We start from the raw sequence: 20,261 nt of genomic DNA, 5'->3' as shown, positions 1-20,261 counted from the left end.
TAATGAAATTCTAGTGTCAGTATTTTTCACATTCAGAATTCAATTAGTTAAATACTGAAAGTAAACTGTTAATGATTGGATTAAAAAAGCTTGAATTTCTTCTGCCTTTTGTCCCCGTAATGTTTGATGAAATGACACACCATCTGGAGAGGCAAACATGATTATTATATATGTTTATCACAACCATATTATTGTTCCTTCTTGTCTTTATAGGGCAGTTACAGTGTTGTGGATATACACCGATCATAAAATTGCATATGCACACTGATACTGTAAGTGAAGTGGAATAAACTGCAATCATTAGGCAGGTCTGTTTATTGTTTTAACTTTTTTGGATGCATTTGTTCCCATTTAGTCCTCATAGACAGAGATATGAGAAAACCGAGCACGTTATTCCCACGTCCTGTCATGTACGACCGCTAGAGCTCGCTTAATTTTATTCTAAAACGTAGGTATTGGTTGTAAAACGTGGACGGGCTCAGAATTGTGGGCATGCACAAACTTATTCCTGCTTTTAGTTCATACTGCTGGGTACAGTTATGTCCATAAATATTTGGACAATGACACAGTCTATTTTCTCCTTCTGTAAACCACCACAGTGGATTTTAAATCAATTACAATGTGGCTGATGTGCAGACTTTCAGTTTTAATTTAACAGATTTAACATTAGTATTCTATTAACTGTGAAGAATTACAGTCATTTTTATTCATAGTCCACATTTTAAGAGGCTCAAAAATAATTTGACAAGCTACCATAATTCTAAATAAAAGGATTGTTTTAATCACTTGGATGAAAAATTGAATTGAAGCCTGAAGTGCATGGGCATCACCAAATACTCTTTCTTCCCTTGAGATGCACTGCCTGGCCTTTACTGCAGTCACCTTCAGTTGCTGCTTGTTTGTGAGTTTTTGCCTTCAGTTTTGTCTTAATTAAATAAAAACCATGTTCTATTGGGATTAGACCAGGTGTCTGACACCCCGTTTCTTTGATCAAATCTTGGGTTGATTTTGTAGTGTGCTTTGGGTTATTCATTTGCACTGTGTAGCACTGTCTGATCAGTTTTGCAGCATTTGGTTGAATCTGAGCAGAGCATAGCCCCGTATACTTCCATCAGCAAACACTTAAACCCTGGTGAACTGGTTCCACTGGCAGTTACCCACACCTGTGCCATAGATTATGCTTGACAGAGCATAAGCTTCAGAGCATAAGGTGTTCCTTTCTTTCTCTATACTTTTTCTTTACATTTTGACACAGTTTAATCTTGCTTTAATATTAATTTTCTCCTACAAAGTTTAATCTGTCCTTCCAGTCCTTGAGTGTAACCAGTGGTTTGCACCTTAGAAACCCTTTTTCTTGCACCCCTTTGAATTGAAGCCGAAAAATCTGCACTTAAATCACAGTTTGATTTTTGTCATTTAAAATTCAATGTGGTGGTATACAGCAGCATAATTACAAAAATTCTATCACTGTCCAAATATTTGAGTAATGTATTGTAGTAATGTATTGTATAGCTTAAGATGGATGCATTTATATTGGTATCACAGTTTTAAGTTATATTAGTTAAGTATTACCTATAGAAGAATATAACAAATAAAATATAACAAAGAAGTATTTATGAATCAAGGAAAAAAACAAACAAACAAAAACACCTAAATATCCTTTCACCTATTCCTCCTAACAGCAACTCTGTGGCCACACATATTCAGATCAATAAGACAAATAGGGCCAGTCTGGAAACAAAGAGTGTGCCGCCCAAGAACTCCATGAACCTATTTATAACAGAGGCTTTGTCCATTGGAATAATGATCCTGAAGCAAGGCTGAGACATCTCCCTAGGCCAGGATCCATATTCCTGTTAAGGCTGCCACCTCTGCAACCAAACACATGCCAAAAGCATGAAAATAACCCCCGGTAGTGCCCTCTGTCATGTCTTACACATTATTCAAACATACACTGTGAGTGTAATCAATCTTCTGAGTTACGCAAAGGTTGTTAGTTTGCGGCTCACAAAAGTTGACTTCATCAAATCTGATAAGCTTTTAAACTTTGACTAGAAAGCATATGTGATCTAGAAGAGACAGTGATTTGGTTATTGAGGAAATAAATTACAAATATCTAATTCATGCAGGCTAAGTAAAGTTAAAAGAAAATACATTTTAGAGGAATGGCTCAATGCAAATGCTTCATTTATGCACAGAGTAATGTGGTTTTCGGGGAAGACAAGGCACTTAAATATTAGTAAATTCGATAGATGGTCTCATCCACTGTGGTCCCTATGAGAAACCAAACGCAGAAAATTGAATTACATACTGTAGGTTTTTGTCTTTATTTCCATAATGTGGACCTTTAATGGAATTACTTCACTAAGAGCAGAATTTTCATTTATCATTTGAAATTCAGATGGGTGCATTGTGGGGAAACTTGCTGACAAAATTGAAAAACATAAAAGTGAAACACAAGGCTGTTTCACCCCATTTAATTAGAGACAGCAGCGGAGGACAGACACAAAGAGAAGGCATATACACATTCAGAGTGTGTGCAAAGAGGAATATTAAGAATGCCTTTTTTTCTTTCTTTCTTTTTACATTGAGGTGGAAAATTAAGACCAAATACTCCGATCTGTATTATGTCACTATTTTGTTATGTTGAAACAAATGCATACTAGCAAACAAGGCTATTGGATTTATAATGCATCAAACTAATATACTGGCACAGTATAATCATTAAAGCCAAGGCCAAAGCTGTGACATATTGATCATGCAAGGATAATTCGGGGTTAATGTGTCTGTTGTTTCCTCCGGCATTCTCTAAACAAATAGATTCTGTCTGAGATTTAAGTTGCTGTGATAAATCCCATAAATTATTTAGGAGAAATTAGGTTAATTAGTTGTTACTTTGTAACAGACAGTGTTGGGGAATGTGTTTTGTAAATCCTTGGCACAAATTTGTATTACAGTATTAAAATACACAGAAGGACACTATACATAAATGCAAACTGGTTCTGTTCTGTAAAGGAGTGTTTATGGAGTGCAGCACACTGCAGGGACAGAAGCACTTTGCATACTTAGCCAATCAGTGGACGCTCACTTCAGCTCTGCTCTACCGCTCAGCCCACCAATTCGTGGCACATTTTGCCGTCATCTAAGTAATCAGTTAGTACTTCCATCTTCCACACTCCCCAAGGTGCATTTAGAAATAGTGCGCCATTTAGACCTAGAAGAAAACAATTAAAATTTAAATGTGAAGTTAAACTCTTTGTGCTTTCCTGTGTGTCACCCTCGTAGAAGTGATCACAGTGTTAAATGTTGCAATTCAGTGTGAATTCAACATTTGCTGGAGTTCCTTTTTTCACACTTGGACAAAAATCAAGGGATTCATCAGATTTCCTGTAAAAAGCAATCAACTGCAATTATCACAGCTTCATGTCTTGTAATTGGTGTCAGGGGAATGTTGCATGTTTCCCTTTCACTCCATTCAACCCATTAGAGATGAGACTGGGTCTTTTTATAAATGCACAAACTAGGATGTTTTGCCCACTCAATCACAGATTCACTTCAGTTTGAACTGAATAAAGGTAGCATGAAAGGAAGTTGATATGTCTTCTGTTGTATGAGGAAATCCAGACAGATACAAATTATTCCAAATGTGCAAATCTTAAGTGAAAGTCAACAAATTCTAGAATGCAAACACTCTTTAAGTGTGAACTGAGTATAGTTTTATTTAGAAAACATCTTTAAATGATGTAATCATAGCATTTTGTAATATACAGGAACGCTTGATGCACCAGTAAAGGTTTTTCTTAATCTGTGTCGCTTGTTTAATTGCAAACTATTAGATAATGACTTATTTCAGTGTAATCTTCACTTTATCCAAAGCACATTCTCTGCTGACTCATCTGTAGATTATATTCATAGTATTAACTTATTGTGTCTTTAGAGATTTGCTAAATTAGCATAGCTCTTAGCCAAGTCACCAGCACATGGGTTCTTCACCTATCATTTCTGCACTTTCCTGCAAAGTGTGTTAAATATAGTAGTAACTAAAAACTTTGGCAAAACAATGTCAGATCTCTTTAATTGCTGGCTGTCTGAGTGGTGTCCAAAAAATGATGTGGGCTTTAGAGATAATTGGGTAACTTTCTGAGAAAAAAACCTGGTCTTGTTAGGAGAGACGGAATCAATCCCATTTTGGATGGAGCAGCTCTCATTTCTAGAAATCTGGCTGAATCTATTAACCCCCCCCCCCCCCCCCCCCAAAAAAAAATGTGACTACAGGAAACAGAGTTGCAGTCTTGCACACTTCTCTGCATCTTCTGTCCTCCTGTCATCTCCCCAAAACCCCACTCCCATAGAGACAAAAAACAAACCAGAAATCAACAAAAAAAAAGAGAAAAAATGTAACCATTAACATTCACAAGGAAAAAACATTATCATTAGCATCCTCAACTGCACCAAAGACTAAAACAGTTAAATGTGGATTATTAAACCTTAAGTCTCTCTCTTCTAAGTCACATTACTCAATGAGTTAATAATTGATCAACATATTGATTTATTCTGCCTCACAGAAACGTAGTTTCAATGAATCAACACCCCTGAGTCACACTGTCAGAATCCGCTAAGCGCAGCCCGAGCAGGAGGAGTAGCAGCAATCTTCCATCCTATTTAATTCTTTTGAAACTCTGACTCTTAGCTTTGTCCACCCTAACTGGAAAATTCAAAAAACTGTTTTATTTGTTATCTATCGTCCACCTGGTCCTTACTCAGACTTTCTGTCTGATTTTTATCAGACTTTTTATCTAATTTATTGCCCAGTTCAGATAAAATAATTATAGTGGGTGATTTTAACATCCATGTAGACACTGAAAATGACAACTTCAACACTGCATTTAATCTACTATTACACTCAATTAGCTTCTCTCAAAATGTAAATGAGCCCACCCACCACTTTAATCACATTCTGGATTTTGTCCTGACATATGGCATAGAAACTGAAGACTTAACAGTATTCTCTGAAAGCCCCCTCCTGTCTGATCATTTTTAATAACATTCAAATTTACAATAATGGATTACAAATTACTGCAGTTAGGTTAATTGGTGATTCTAAATTGCCCGTAGGTGTGAGTGTGAGTGTGAATGGTTGTCTGTCTCTCTGTGTTAGCCCTGCGACAGGCTGGTGACCTGTACAGGGTGTACCCTGCCTCTTGCCCTATGTCAGCTGGGATAGGCTCCAGCCCCCCTCCCCCCAAACCTGAACAGGATAAGCTGAAGAGAATGGATGGATTACACAGCAGTGGGGAATAATTAGAGTAGTATTTTTGAAAGTCCTGTAACTAAGTTTCAGTTTACAATTCCTCCATTATTATCCTCTTCAATGCCATGTGCCAACGCAGTGCAGAGCGTCTACCTAAATTCTGTTTCCGCAGAGGTTGATTATCATGTTGATAGCTTTACATCCTCACTGTGTACGACTGTGGATACTGTGGCTCCTCTGAAAAAGAAATTCCTCAAATCAGAAGTGCCTGACTGGTATAATTCACAAATGAGTAGCTTAAAGTAGATAACCCATAAGCTGGAGAGGAATTTGGAGTGGAATAAAAGATCTTCATTTAGCCTGGAAAATTTGCTCTATAAAAAAGCCCTCTGTAAAGCTAGGACAGTTTACTATTCATCACTGATTGAAGAAAATAAGAACAACCCCAGGTTTCTTTTCAGCACTGTAGCCAGGCTGACAAAGAGTCAGAGCTCTGTAGAGCCGAGTATTCTTTTCACTTTAACTAGTAATGACTTCATGGATTTTTATCAGAAATAAAATTTTAACCATTAGAGAAAAAATGCTTCATAACCATCACACAGACACAGATATCTTCATGTTCAGCTGCTTTCAGCACTGCTGACATTTGTTTAGACTCTTTCGCTCAAGTTGATCTTTCTGAGTTAACTTCAATAGTTACTTCCTCCAAACCAGCAACATGTTTATTAGATCCCATTCCTACAGACTGCTCAAAGAAGTCCTTCCATTTATTGATGCTTCAATATGTTTTTATTAGTTGGCTATGTACCACAGGCTTTTAAGGTGGCCATAATTAATACATACATTTTCATTGGTATGCAGATGATACCCAGCTTTATCTATCCATGAAGTCAGATGACACACATCAATTAGTTAAACTGCAGGAATATGTTAAAGAGATAAAGGTCTGGATGACCTCTAATTTCCTGCTTCTAAAAAAAAAACTGAGGTTATTGTACTCAGATCTACAAATCTTAGAAACATGGTGTCTAAGCAGATACTTACTCTGGATGGCATTACTTTGGCCTCCAGTAACACTGTGAGAAATTTTGGAGTCATTTTTGACCAGGATTTGTCCTTCAATGCACATCTTAAACAAATATGTAGTACTGCTTTTTTGCATTTGAGCAATATTTCTAAAATTAGAAACATCCTTTCTCAGAGTGATGCTGAAAAGCTCATTCATGCATTTATTACTTCTAGGCTGGACTATTGTAATTCATTATTATCAGGCTGTCCTAAAAGCTCCCTGAAAAGCCTTCAGCTGATCCAAAATCCTGCAGCTAGAGTACTGACAGGGACTAGAAAGAGAGAGCAGATTCCTCCCATATTGGCTTCTCTTCATTGGCTCCCTGTTAAATCCAGAATAGAATTTAAAATTCTTCTCCTCACCTACAAGGTCTTGAGTAATCAGGCCCCATCTTATCTCAAAGACCTCATAGTCCCATATCACCCAAATACACCACTTCGCTCTCAGACTGCTGGCTTACTTGTGGTTCCTAGGATACTTAAGAGTAGAATGGGAGGCAGAGCCTTCAGTTTTCAGGCCCCTCTTCTGTGGAACCAGCTTCCAGCTTGGATTCGGGAGACAGACACCCTCTCTATTAAAACTTTACTTTTTGATCCAGCTCATAGTTAGGGCTCATAGTTGATAGATAGATTTTATGAGGAGAAAGATTAAATTCTGAATTTAACAAGGAGCCAGTAAAGAGAAGGTTATATAGTCTGTCTTTTTTGTACCAGTTACTACTCTAGCTGAAGCATTTTGGAACAACTGAAGGATTTTCGGGTAGTTCTTTTAGAACTTTGATTCTGCCTTTGTGAATTTTTATACTTTATTTTTTGCTGATTTTTTTTTTTTTTTCGTCTGGAAGCAGACACAGTCTCTTCATAGAGGTGTTTAAGACTACAGCCTCTCTTCCTGGTCCCAATCTGGATCATCATGTTTTGGGGTGTTTCATAAATTCTGCCACATTTCTAGAAATGAGAGCTGCTCCGTCTAAAGTGGGATGGATGCCATCTTTCCTAACAAGACCGGGTTTTCCCCAGAAAGTTTTCCAACTATCTCTGAAGTCCATGTCATTTTTTGGACAGAAAATGTATTGCTAATGCTGTTTTATAAACCAAATAACACAAGCTTAGGTTCAATAATCATCATAATGTTATGACACACAAAAAAGACCAGTAATATAACCATGCAGTTTTATTACATTAGTGCAGCACTGATGCTGTGGTTGAATGCCCAATTTACCGCAAATATCAACTCCTTTTGTATTTACCTATGATGGGAAATTCCTATATTGGTATTGAATGTTCTGGCTGGCTGTTTGCCAACAGTTGATAGGGAGAGATGTGAATGAGGCTTTCAGAAGATGTGGGGATTTCTGGATGAGGCTACTGGCAGACATCAATAGCTGCATGTTTGTACAGAGTAATAGTTTAATATTCGATTTTCTGTTTCCTTAACCCTGTTTTTTTAAAACTATATTTTAAATTTTAAATGAATAAATAAATAAATAAACTGATTCTTTAAAATGCTTTGAACTTTGTTTAAACATGAATTAAAAGTCTTTTTTCCATGAAAGAAGTAGGGAATATGTTACAGTAGACCACAGTTTATTACCCCAAAGGTTTCATGTCTGTGCTCAATGATCACCATCACACTCCAATTACTCATGACTGTATGCCAAACTGACATCTGTTGAGTGGGAGTCCTACTTCTAGAGGTTTAGAGGGGCCTGTATGCCTTTAAAGTGGCCTTGAACTGTAAAGCAGAGAGCATGTTTTATTCAGATTTCAGACTGAGGTGGAATCGGGTTCCCTCCACGTCCATCTGCAGCTGAGAGATAGCCAGGGATTGATGCACAATCAAGGGAGGTGGGTTTCAGTGTAGTGGAAATCATTTCTTTCTCTTTCTCTTTTTCTATTTCCCTCTCCCTTCCCTCATCTCTTTTGATAGAAAAAATCTGCGTTGTTCATGCCGTTTTTTCCCCAGCATGTCTGCCTATCCCTACCTTTAGTTTTTTTCTCGCATGCACACCACTGTAGACAGTTCAGGCTGACTTGGGTTACTTGGGGGACAGTGTGTGTGAGCGCTGAAAGAAAAGGGAATCTTAAGCGTCTATTAGTGGAGAGAGAAAAAAGAATGGAGCTGGAGGTGAGGTGGTGGTCTAAGTGAAAAGGAAAAAGAAAAACAACAAGAAAAGGAATACAGCAGAAATAGAAAGGAAAAAAAGGTGCATTGAAGACTATATGAGGGGAGTGCAGTTGTCCCCAGAGACATAATTAGGTCTAAGAAGTCTAATGATTGGACATAAAATACAACCTCTCTTCCTGTATTATCACATAACTTCCCTTCACTGCCACAGGGATGGAGGAACCCGTAATCACTTATCTGGTGTCACATCACTTCTGAAGAGGCTCTGCAAAGGGCTAGGACAAGATGCTTTGAGGTAAAAATTGTCAGCATCAAAAGTTTCCAAGTAACAAACACATATCTATGGAAAAGTCTAACTGTACTGTTCAATCATTCCAAGTTTCAGCAGCTGGAGAGTTTGAGAAACAAGTGAACTGGAGGAAAAGGTGGGGAAAATGTGAAAATGGATGCAAAGAATAAAATAAGCCTATATGTATGTCAAATTATTAAGCCCGCCTTGTCTTCCTGTGAATGAATTTTAAATCTGTCAGTTCAGTTCCTTTGCTCCCCTGCTGTTTTGTTGCATGGAAGGTAGCAGCCATTTGCTAGCTCACCAGGGTGTCTTTAGATCTGTCTCCCAATGGCCATATTGGAAAATGCATGATTCCAGGGTGAGAACATATTTGTAATGATTAAAACATGCCAGTCATAAAAAATTCAAATCGTTTTTTTGAACTTTCAATCTGTTTCATCAATTCCTGGTTGTTTGAGGGAATTAATAGATTTATTTTTTTTAAATGATGCATGGATCGGAGATGAGTCAATACAGTATCTGAAACAAGCTGGTGTTGACCTGAATACTGGATGCTTTCAGGGTCAGCAGAGCAGAGAAAATGCACACTCGAAGAAACTTGTTAATTCAGTTCAAGAAGCACTGAGTGTCTCTAGATGGCAACATTTGGCCTGAAATAACCTTAGCCCGCTTCCTCTTCTTTTTTCTTAGCCTGCTATCACTTCATCTCCATATCCGCCTCTTTGTCTCATTGCTCAAATACTTCTCCTTCTGACTATCCCTAACACTATCTCACCTCCCGCTGACTCCGTGTCCCTCGGTCCTGTCACATCTTTCTCTCTCCCGCTCGTAAAATACAATATTTATCTCAGTCTGTTTGAGTTCACTCACCCTTATCATTGGGTGTGCTCCCAGTGGCTCTGAGGTGGATTAGTCGAGGACTCATTGACATTACATTGGCCATGAAATATGCATATCACGATCAAAGGTGATGGTGTGCGAGGCAGCATTTCTACAAGAGCTCACAACCTGGAGTTTATGTGCTTCTTGAAACCCTAAGTGCCTATGGACCATATTGAGCAAAGCTGCAATGTTACAAATAAATTATTTTTATAAAACATAATTTTAGGTGATATGAAAGGATTTTTGCGTCTCTGAAGACTGAAAAAGAGAGAATGAATTAATATACTTACCAATTCATAGAATAGATTTGAAGGCTTTGGTTTTGATTTGAATATAATGGTATTGATTGCTTATAACAGAGCCCAGCTGGAGATTAGTTGCAGTCATCCTTTTTTTACCTGAGGCTTTGGAAAGTGAGGCCTGCATACCAGCTCTTTTATTTCACACATCAAAACATCTCAGGATGAATAATACATTTGGAGGGAAAGAATATTACATTTAAACCAACAGGATTATAAGTTATGGAACATCAATATACATAGAACCATTTTCACCAAATAAATGCTCAAACATTTATCTCTCTATCCATCCATCCATCCATCCATCCCTCCCTCCCTCCCTGAAGACTGACATGAATCTAGACATGAATCTAGATCAGTCATACTCATCTCACGGCCCGCGGGCCAAATCCGGCCCGTGATTGGCTGGTGACCGGCCCGCGGGCATTTCTTGTAATTGCTCAAAATTAAAATAATTTTCCCTTTTATTGTGTAACAAATGCTGAATAATTCCCCCTTGTGTTCACAAAGTGAACTGTCTGTAAGACAGAATCATTAGTTTGTACACGGCCCTTTAGGTCCTAATGATTTGGGCCTTTAAGGTAGTGAACAGTTTGCGCAGGTCAAGAATCACTGCTGATCTGCGAGGAAAAGACGTGTCCTTAAATGAATATCTTGGCAAAAAATGAGTGAGGTTAGTAAGCGGAGAAAAGTTGACGTCGAAAACAGACAGTTTAATAACAAATGGACAGATGATTTTGCATTCATTTTGCCACCTCATGCCAACGCAAAACCGTTGTGTTTAATTTGCCAAAAGACAGTTGCTGTATGCAAAGTTGCTAACATTAAGCGGCATTACGAGTCAAAACATGCTAGCTTCAGTGCAGCTTTCCCGGTTGGTAGCATTGCACGAAAAGACAAGACTGAGGCCTTAAAGTTGTCTTATGCTACCACATCAACAATCTTGACGACTTCCACTACTGCTGCTGAAAAAGCCACCGCTGCTTCACTGCGTGTAACCTGGGAGCTGGCTAAAAAGGGCAAGCCATTTGTGGACGCTGAGCTTGTGAAAGTGTGCACTTTGGGAATCGTGGAGGAGTTGTTTGCCGGTGACAAACACAAAGATGACATCGTTAACCGCGTGAAGCAGGTTCAGCTTTCGGATTCAACGGCGGCACGGAGACTAGAAACTTTGTATGAGGACAGTTTTTCTACTTTACTTGCTGAACTGAAGTGTGTGGATTACATGTCAATAGCTATGGACGAGTCTACAGATGCAACAGACACTGCACAGCTGTCCGTGTTTGTGAGATATTTTAACCGGGAGCTTTTCAAAGAGGAGCTGCTGTGCCTTTTGCCCATCAAGAGCAATGCAACAGGTGAGGCCTTGGGCGTATTCGTGACGGACATAGAGGGGAAAAAACTTCACTTCCCTACCCTGCGTGATGTTCCTACAAATGGGATTGTGCTGTCACGAATGGTAGCACTGTTAAAAAATCTGTCAGAGAACTTCAGATCGCGGTTTCACAACTTCAAAATCCCACAGCAACTGCTACTGTTTGTGCGCAACCCGTTCGCCGTTGCTGTCACCGGGAGCTGCCCAGCAGAGGCAAAAAACGCTGTGCCTGCTATCAGTGAGGGCGCTTTCCAGCTGGAACTGGTCCAGATGCAGGCTAATGATGTCCTAAAAGCCAAGTTCAGAGAGGAGAGACTGTGAATTTTGGGCACACTCTGTTCATCAGTATCCGAACTCTAAAAGACTCGCTATATACATTTTGACAATGTTCGGATCCACTTACATATGCGAGTCGGGGTTTTCAGTGATGAATCTAATTAAGGACAAAAAGCGCAATAGACTCACCGACTCACATCTCAACCAGTGCTTGCATATTGCCTTGACCTCTCAGAAACCAAACTTCAGTAAGCTCTCAAAGGAAATGAGATGTGTTACCTCACATTAAGCATGTAGTCAGTAACTAATAGTATGTGATGCATGAAGAGGTTAAAACATAAACATCTGATTACATACCTGTGCTGTCTGTTCCAAACTTTAAAATAACTGAAATATAGTAAAGCAGTTTTTTTTTTTTAATTGTATTTCTGAACTATTCCAACATTTGGTGGCTTGCACTGTGCAGTTATGTGTTTAATATATTTTATAAACAGCTTTCACACCAAAAGAGCTGAAATATGTTCATTCTATGCCTAAGAACTGTTAATAATCATTTTCATTTTTGAATTTGTCCAATATTTGCCTGCATAATAGGAAACGTTCCAGCTATGCTGTTCAAGATGGTTCAAAATATATCTTGCTGAATTGCAGTGGAGCTAATAAAATGCATCAAAATATGAGCACAAGCTATCAGTCTTTTTTAAAGTTTGCTCATTTTATATGAATGTAGTTTAATGGCTGGCCCTCGGCCACTTCTCATTTTCCAAATGTGGCCCTCGGCTAGATCAAGTTGAGTATCCCTGATCTAGATGAAAGAACACAATAGTCATCACAACCAGTCTGCTTGGACTGATGCCTGTGCTGATTCCCAGGATGCAACAGTTTCCCATATTTCTTACCAAAGCCACCTAAAAGTAGAACTGCAGCAACGCCTTTATTGTTTGCTGAATGTTTAGATATACTATGTGTATACATTCAGGCTTCCTTCATTTTTTATCATCCTGATGTGCATGTTTAAGTTCAGTTTTTTCACATCAGCAAAAGAAAAAAAAAAACCTTTTGATTTGGATTCCTTTGAATTGTCTAAACTTTGCCACACACAGGAGATTGCACCCATCTGTCACATAAGTTAAACTAAAGTCAAAAAGGTATTTCAAATCTTTTGCATGGATTTTTATACACCCAGACACCACAAATTCACTGCTACACATGCTGATACATCACTGAAAAATGTGCTGATACAGGATGTTTAATTGCTAGGTAATTAACTTCATCAAAAGTTAAAAAAATAAAAACTCTGATAACTCATTTTCCATGTTACTGGAGAGCATTGTAGTGGTTGTTAATGAACCGGTGTACAGTGATTAACTCCTGCATGTGATATCTGTATTATGACCACTGCCTTAATGGATCTTTAATGATTACCTCAGGATCAGCTGCTTAAATGGGAAATAACTAATCATTACTTACTTCTGTTCAGATTCGATTTTTTGGTCTCTGTCAGCTGGTGCAGGGTTTCAGTATCGCTTCATGACTACCTTTTCATTACTTAATGCTTTTTGGGGGGCTCTGAGGTGGATAAGGACCCCACAATACTTATTATTAACTTGTATTTAGTGTGATGTACTAAAAATCAAAATATGAAAATAATTTATGACACAGTCTTATTTCATTAAAAATTAAGAAAACAGTTGGAAAAGACCAACAGTTTCTGAGACATTTGCAAATTCCTCCATGCTCCTAATCTGTTGCTGCAGTCATCTATTAAGAATAATATGCTGTCATGAAGGAGTGAAGAGGAGAGGAACCAAATGTGGGAGACGAGTCTTTATTTATTTATTTTAACTGACAGAGGAGATGAAATAAAACTCAGTAAAACAGGAAGCAACTCAAAAGAAACACGAGAGACGAGATGACTCACAATAAACGTGAGAACAGAGATGAGGGAACCTTGGAGGACAAAGGAAGAAACACAGAGACAGATAGGGAAACCCTGAGGGAACTCACCACCCAAGAAATAAACTCAAGATAGGAGCTGAAGCTTAATGCAAACCAAGAGCTTCAAACTGATACTAGAATGAGACAGTTTAAGGCCATCTAACCTGCTATCCAGAAACTCCATCCATCCCCGCCTCTCCCTGGCCACCTACATCGAGACATTCAAAGCCAGCCTGAAGATGCAATTTCTCCAGCATGTCCTGGATCTGCCCCAGGGCCTCTTCCTGCTAGGACATGCCTGTAAACCTCACCTGGGAGGTGCCCAGGAGGCATCCTACTTAGATGTCCAAACCAACTCAACTGACTCCTTTCATTGTTGAGGAGAAGTGGCTCTACTCTGAGCCTGTCCTGAATGACTGAGCTCTTCGCCCTCCCTTTAAGAGAGCACCGAGCCAGCCTTTGTAGGAAGCTTATTTCCACTGCATGTATCCACAGTGTTGTTCTTTCAGTCACTGCCCAGGGATCGTGGTGGAATGGAGGAGTTTAAGTATCTGGGGTCTTGTTCATGAGTGAATGGAGAGTGAAACTGGAAAGTGACGGACGAATCGGTGCATCACTGCTGAAGCTGTACCGGTCTGTCATGTTCCTACTCTATAGTACAAAAACTCAAACTAGAAACTAAACAGGGACTAGAATAACAACAGCATGATCTACTGCTCAAAATGGCTAGAATGACACTGAAGGAGGAGAGTGAATCTGAGGCAGCAGGCAGATGTGTCTCCTCAGCCTTTATTCCAAGTGGTGAAATCTGTGATAAAGGTCTGGTGGGCAGGCGAATTGTTTCCATTGAACAACAGAGTTAAACTAAGAGATAATTGGTAAAGAGGAATCATAAGAAGCCTAGTTACCCCCACAAGGCTGAGGACAATCTGGCCATGATCCGCTGCCCATCCAGCCTTCAGATACAGCCGAATGTGACAGCAACCTGAGCCCAAACTCCTGCTGCTGAGACCGCAGGAACAACACAACACAACAGGAGAAACAGCTTTATGTTTGCATCTGTGAATGAATGACAAAAAAAGAAAATATTTAAAAAACGTGAAGAACAGATGCAGAGTACTGTTGCATATTTGTGGTAGTTATTGATTTAGACCACTAAATACTGAGGCGCACACACTAAACTGTGTTTGTACAATATAGAAAGCATTGCAAAAGTAAATATTTCACCTGATACATGGTCAAAGTTACTGAAATATGAAAATATATACAATCTATATACAAAACAATCATCTTTGGGAAAGAGTAAAATTACAAAACCAAACTTCACATTTAATTTTTTTAATTGTCTCCATCACAGGGAACAGATGGCAGCTCCCATCATAGTTTTTTCCATGTATCAATTCCATGTGTACAAAATTTTTCCTAATGTGGAGAATGTTGCTTCCAGTAAAGTATTGAGCCTGATGATATTTCAGTTATTACACTGTATGAACTGAAAGACTACTTGATGCTAAGCCTCCAGAAGAGTTTTATGCACTTTTTTTGTGGACATCCTGTGATATTATTGAGATCTGGACATTTTCATAGATGTGAATTAAAAAAAAAATATTTAAAAGGTGTTTGTTGATTACACTATATAACACGTTTGTCTTTGACAAGCATGCGTTATTTTCTAGCTCTTTTTATTCTAAAACAATAGAAAATGTTCATTAATTCTGTCAAATTTTGCTTTTGTGGATTTTTTTGAAGAGAAAATAGCTTTAAAAAGGTTCAAACCTAAATGAAAACCATAAGTATCTGGTATTATATGGGAAAATTTGTAAAATCCCTGGCTGAAGTTTTTGGAACAAAAATATATTTTTTTAGTTTGTTTACATGTGCAGAAGTAGAAAAATGTTTGTTTATTGATTACAGCAACACACTCGGCTCACACAGGTCTTGCCTGTTTCTACAGTTCTGGCTGCTGATGAGCATGATTTAATTTTTATTGACAATAAAATTAAAAGTGGAACTATTAATGTTAAGATGTAGGTGTGTACAGCTATAACTTCCAGCAGAGCAGCCCCGTTCATCTGCTCATGAAACCTGCTCTGTACTCCAGCAGGACCAAGTTTAGAGTAGCTGTGAGGCGACTGATCTGCTCAGGAACCAATTTGGGTTCCAGCAGGTTTTTGGCTGAAACTGAGAAAACTGTGCAAGGCGGAAACTGCAGGACAGTTATGGTGCGTTTCTGCTGGCTGTGCTATCCACCAACAGAGGTGCTAATTAATGCTAATTGCAAGAGGGGGTCAATTATACACTCCACGGTGCATGATTAGGACCACTGTGTTAGCGACCAATGAATCAAAACAACAGCTACCCTCTCCGCTGCTAAAACTGGAACACACACACACACACACACACACACGCGCACACACACACACACACACACACACACACACACACACAAACATCGGTGGTGAATTAATGACCTGAATACTTTTCTGTGCACAAATTCACCTTCCAGGCTGCGCGTCTGCAATATCGAACAATAAATGTACACACATAAAAATGTAGTTTCTACTGGCCCCCCCCCCACCTGCATTTTTACCTGCAGGTTATTGGCAGAAAAAAAGACATACATGATCTGTTTTGGTGACAGGGTTTCTAATCTCGCTTTGTTGCTTTCTACAATATAGAACAAAAACTTCATAGTTTTTTGGGGGTTTTGTTTTGTTTTTTAATTACCGGCTGGCACAGGTAAGGAAATCAGAGGGAACGGGAGTTCCAAGTTTAGCTTAACTGAATGTCAGAGCTTGCTGGATGAGATTTGGCCACACAGTCCTTCATGTCAGGAACACTTTTGAAAGCCGCGAGGAGAATGAATTAGCCTGGCAGCTGGGAGCATATGGTGTTTGTGTGGTTTGGCGGTTCAGTGGCCAGTGGTGAAAACACAAGATTAGTTAGACCATTATTGTGATTCTTTCTCTGATCTGTTAATTTAGTACCCCCCACCCACCCACCCCTGCAAATCACTGTCCACTCTGGAGACAAACTTTGAGACGGTGCCTTTAATTTTGGATCTTTTTTCTTTTCTTTTTTTTTTTTGTTATTTCCATATGTGTAGAGACGTCCATGTATTCCATCATACCTGCACCTGAACTCAGTGTTTACTTTGATTTTCTTTTGTAGTGATGTTGGGGAACATTTTTTTCTCAGCAACCTCAGAAGATCAAAGTGGACTAAATTAGATATGTAAACACTGTTTGATGGAACGTAATTAAAAAGTTACAGTTAAGGTTATCCTGTCTGAATAAGTTCAATCATAATGAGGGAATAAATTCATACAATAAAGAAACGGGTTTGTTTGTGAATTCTTTTGGGATTTTATTGAGAGGAAAGGTAAGAAAACTACTTTTTAAGATACGTGTTTGGAGGCTTAATGAAATTTTTTTAACATCTTCATGAGCAGTGAGTTAGATTAGCAAAATTTAATTATTGCAGTTATTTCTCAGTTCTAAACCAGGGGAGCAGAGTATATAATTCCTTATAGGCGAATGCAAGTCCCGCCAAAAGCTGCATAATCATTGTGTTTCAGTTGGTCACTGTTAATTTAACTTGTATATATTTGTTTGGGAATATGCATCTTGTAGTCACAGTTGCAACTAAAATGATTAGAGCCCTAAAGGAACCATTAGTACAAATGTATAACAGTAATGTTCGTCTAGAAATGTGCTAAATTTACTTTCCTGAGGCTTTAAATTGTCATTGCTGAAAAACGGAAACACAACACTCTTTAAATTACTAGTATTTTATGCAGGATGCAAAGTTTTCAGCAGCAGTGCAGCATGTTTCAAACGAGCTTTGTGCTGTTCAAGCACATCCGCTCTTTGCTTAACTGCTTTATCATGAAGCTTAGCGTTAGGTGTAGTCTTGAATTAGGAAGACGACTCCTAATTCAAGACCTCGGCTGACTGAAGGCACTCCTTCCAATCACCTTGCTGCTGCACTGCACCTTTCTCTGCCACTGTCACATAATGTCAAATCAATTTATGAGCCCTTCTCCAGTTTCCCTCAATCCTCAGGTTCATATGAAAAAACAAATAAACAAAGAAAACAAAAAACAAATGTAATATCCATAGCTCAAAGTCAGAAGTGAAAGCAGCTTTCTTAATTTGTATGCACCAAAGTTTGTTTATAATTGAGGGCATCTCTGCCAGGCAACAGTAATTACAGTTTCTACACCACACGAGTTGGAGCCACAGGGCTGCCATATAAAATCTGGCACATATCAGTAGGGAACAACGAGCGCAAAGTTGTCACCCGAGGGACACTTCCATTACGTGACAAAAGTGAGAAGGTAATTTGATTTACTCTTTAGTTAGGCAACTTCTGTCAAACCTGCAGCCATGCACAGCAGTGGGGGAGCACGAAGATTGACTACAAATGAGTTTGCTGACCTGCCGGGGTCGCACATTCCGAAAAACAATTTGTGCTGTCATTTAGCTGAAGATATCAGTTGCTAAAATGTGTTTCATGCCTGATTTTGACTAATGGATCAGGTGCATAAAGATAACAGCCTTCGGGTTTAACACCGTATCCAAACCACGAGGGCAAAGGCATCCGAAAAATCAACAGCACTTTGGCAAGTTTGAAAAAGGAAAAGGTAGATAGTGGAGTGCAGAATCAGATATATTTTTTTCATTTGTAATAACAAATGTAACTAATCGATGCGAGTAGTATTCATATTGTTTTCATTACAGCAGCAGCATTAGCCCTGTCTGATCTGTGCATGTGCTCTCTATATACTGCAGGCATGTGTGCAAGTGGATTAGTGCGATTTTGTGTCGCTCAGTTCAGTGAAGCACCATCTGTAATTGATACGATCAAAGTTTTTTTTGTATTTATGAGAAACCTTAATATCAGATAAACCTGTAAAAAATTCTAATCTTTCAACAAGATTAATAAAGAGAAGACACTGTTCAAAAGAGAAAAAAAATTAAGAAATGAAACTGTAATAAAACTAACTGTAAGGCAAGGAAACATTATAACTATAATCTTCCTTCTCCATGAAAAAATAAATAGCAGGGTCAGATGAGGATTACAACACCAAAAGTTACATCCAGATTAATTAATATAACAAAGGACTATAAAACATTATCTCCCTGGTATGTATCTGATTGGAATAATAAACCAGGATTAATAAACAATGGTATCTTGATAAGACACAGTTAATAAGAGCCTGCAGATCAAGTAGCATTAAAGTTATAATGCATTTAGAAAATGTTTAGAACATGTGACAAACACAGCCACAAATCCACACAGCGCGCGTCGTTATCGCATCCTTCATCCCCTCACTGACTCTCTGCACCCGTACAGGACTGCTCTGTTCCACTCTGTGAAAAAGCAGCACAAAGTTCAGTCCAGCTGCACTGTTGGCTGCATTCTTCCACAAGTAGAATTCTTCCATCTTCATAATGTCAAAATGATAAACCACATTCTTAAGACAGCACAATTTCTTCAGGCAAGTGGCAACTTTTAAGGATGAAAGATTCCCTTCAACATGACAACTGTTTGCAAGTAAATGGTCTGAAAGGGGGAAATGATAAGCGCTGACATTCTTTTTCTCTATCGACATGTGTCCTTATGTTGATGCTGCTTTTGGGATGCAGGTTTAGTCTAAAGCTGTGATAACGGAATGCTAAGTCAAGCGGGTTACAAGTCCATTTTTGCTTTCCAAAGCAGCATCAGCAGCACAGCAAAACTGACTTTTATAGCATTCAAGCGGTGCAGGGCCACAGTATGCTAGATGACTAAGTGAAGAACAGCGTGGGAAACATAATGCTACAGGGCAGCTTCCGTCTTTATCATGTTGTCTGATGATGTATAAGCTTGCCAGAAGCATTTTCAGAGAAGCAGCACGGTGATCGTGGTGTTTTGAGGATGGGTCCACTTGTGTTTCCTGCTCTTAAATTCTGTTGTTGGATATTTGTATGTTATGTTCAAGACTTTACAGGAGCTATTTTGTGATGAAATCTTGCTGTATCCCTTCTGGTGTATTCACTTTTAGTCTGTGTTCATGTTTGTATGAAATAAGTTATTTTTGTTTCTTTAAATTGGTCTTCTTCACGCTATTTATAGTTGAACTGTACTTTTGTAAAAAGTTTGAGGAATTTCATGCAGAGGATTTAAAAAGGAGAATAGTCATAACTCCAGCAGTAGTGGTATCCCAATGTTATTGGTCATATTGACATTAAGCTGCCGGTATCGTACAGATAGGTCTCTCACTCCCAACTTATCACACATGGAGGCTTGTAAAGGAGTCACAATGAAAAGGCACAGGCGGTGAGGGTACCCCCTGTAGCATACCTGAGCATGTACAGGAGGATGTAGCTGTTTCTGTAGCTGCCTGGGTGTCACTCACCCCCAGGCCATTCACCACCTTCACTCCCCAGTTCTACAGTATTGCACTCAAATGTGGACGTTGTTGCTCTTTAAAAAAGGCCCGTTATCACTCGACGTCCGAGCTGCAGTGGGCAGTCCATCAGTGGTGGAAATGTCTGTCACACCTAATAGAACAGCAGTGCTTGATGCCCTGCAATGAGAAAGCATTTGTCCAGTTTTATCAAATCTTTGTAAAACATGAGTTTTACTGTACTATCTGCAGAGGCGGGAAGTAACAAAGTACAAATAGTTCGTTACTGTATTTAAGTAGATCTTTCAGATATCTGTACTTTACTTGAGTATTTATTTTTCTGACTTTTACTCCCTAC

This window comes from Archocentrus centrarchus, chromosome 3 (genome assembly GCF_007364275.1).
Source record: "Archocentrus centrarchus isolate MPI-CPG fArcCen1 chromosome 3, fArcCen1, whole genome shotgun sequence".
In the NCBI taxonomy this organism is placed as follows: domain Eukaryota; kingdom Metazoa; phylum Chordata; class Actinopteri; order Cichliformes; family Cichlidae; genus Archocentrus; species Archocentrus centrarchus.
Note: the sequence above shows the minus strand (reverse complement) of the source record.